The sequence below is a fragment of the Lipotes vexillifer genome, unplaced genomic scaffold, assembly GCF_000442215.2.
Source record: "Lipotes vexillifer unplaced genomic scaffold, Lipotes_vexillifer_v1.1 scaffold481, whole genome shotgun sequence".
Taxonomy (NCBI): Eukaryota; Metazoa; Chordata; class Mammalia; order Artiodactyla; family Lipotidae; genus Lipotes; species Lipotes vexillifer.
In genome coordinates this window covers 922007-924155 of record NW_006789873.1, presented here as the reverse complement: position 1 = coordinate 924155, position 2149 = coordinate 922007, and positions in this window count along the sequence as shown.

The window sequence follows — 2149 nt, the reverse complement described above, 5'->3', positions numbered from 1 at the left end:
CACGAACCCGTGTGCCCTGCATCGGCAGGCGGACTCCCAACCACTGCGCCACCAGGGAAGCCCAAGGCTGAGTTGTTTTTAAGATCAATCCTTTATATAGCAAGCAAGGTACTCCTCCTCTTCTCACAGGCTCATCAAGTCCCAGGCTTCACATGAGAGGCCCCCGCCCCGGCCAACTATCTTTAGCAATGCCCTGCTGACAGCTTGAGCTAACCAAGTGGGTCAGCTGCCACAGCCAAGGGCAGGAAACCTCTCCTCCACGGTGGCTACTGACCCACAAAACAAATGTCGATTGTAGGTCACACATAATCAGCAAAGGCGACTCCTGTTTGCAGTGACTGTTTCTTACGGAAGGCTAAGGTGCTGGGGCTCCGTTTTTACCTTCAAGCAACCCACACCAGGTAACTGAGAGAGTGGACCATAACACTTGATTCAACAATGCATTCTATTTCCCAAATATGCTTCCTTCCTTCTGGTGGCTATTTAAGAAAAAGAGGGAGAGCACGTAAGAGAATGGGAATAGGGGTACAGGAAGAAGACAGTTGGGAGGGATATGCAAGATAGAAGGCAATTAAAAAAGGATCAAAGGAAGAGAGTCAGGTGTTGGCAGCAGCGGGGGAGGGGTGCTGAGAAAAAGAAAAAAAATGGCAGACAGAAAGGTAAGTGGGTGTACTACAGAAAAGGGATAGAACGATACAAAAAGGGAGAGAAAACGAAACAGAGAAAACCAGAGTATCAGCCAGGCCAGCTCCTTAATTTTACTGAGGGGAAAACTGACGCCCAGAGAGGGGAAGTGATTTGGCCAAAGTTTTGCTGCTGGTTGATTCTTGAGCTGAGGCTAGAACTCCGGCCTCTAGACCCCCAGATCAGGAGCATGGCAGCCTACATAACAGGCTTTCTGGGAGAGCCCAGACATTGTTTATTCAGGCAAGAAGTTACATGATCTGAATCTAGGGAGGAAAACAGAAAACCTCAGATCCCACCCAGACCAAGTCCAGGCAACTGAGAGAGACAGCATCATGAGAACCGGAAGTCTCAGGTCCACAAGGTACTGAAGAGTCATGGGTGCCTAGAAGGGGCTTGCTGGAATCGCTGGGTTGACTGAGACAAGTGGATACAGCCCCCTGAAGTCGCCCGTGGATGGATTCCCTTGGCTACAAGGAGGAACCAGACCGCGGGACGGATGTCTGTTCCTCCTCGGAGCACATCTACACGTCCACTACCAGTTCCAAGCACAGAGGCACAAATCAGAAAACACCAGAGGTTCCTGGGAAATCGGAGGCAAGATGGGTTAAGTCTCCCCCAGTGCAAACTGACCCTTGGCTCACCCCGGGCCAGGCTTGCCCAATCCGCTCTGCCAACTCCAGACTGAGAGAGATCCAGGCCAACTCCAGGTTTATCTTTCTGTTAGGGTCCCTCAAAGCTGATTGCTCCAGACAGTACAACATTTCATGGTTGCCCCACAGTACCTGGCAATGCACTAGCAAACCCAATCTAACCTGTCCCCCTCCCACAGGTTCACAAACTTTTGTCTGAACTTTGCCAGGGCTGGATATAATTAGGCATGGAACCAGAGGTGCCCGAAGTCTGCCATATGCCTACATATATACCCATATACATGTGTAGAAAATGCTTTTGATCCACAAATCTTATACAGAAAAGCAGCTTATAGTGAAGTTTCTTAAAAACCCTCTTCTATGGAGCATTTATCTTCTTCGGGGATAAATCTGGATTTAATTCCCACTCAGCCTCATCAAACCATACAGGCAAGTTTCCTCAGTCTTCTAGTGTTCCGGTCTAAAAACTCTATGGGTGTTCCTTTAGTTCAATCCCTGTACCTGGGCTTAGAGCGGGATGACCTGGGGAGGCTGTGGTGAATGTGATAAAGAGGAAATGTTGTGAATCAGTACTGAAACGTCTTAGGTGGCAGAAATAGCTGAATATAGTGACTAACACATAGTAGATGCTCAATAAATATTGCTGTCAGAGTCACTTGATACCAGCCCAACATCATTTTGCTAATGCCCAGAGAGATGAAGTGACTTGTCCAGGATCATACAGCTGGTCAGTGACAGAGCCTCCACTAGGTCGTGGGTGATTCATATGAAAGAGGGATTTTTTAAATATAGGAACCTTCTAATTATATATA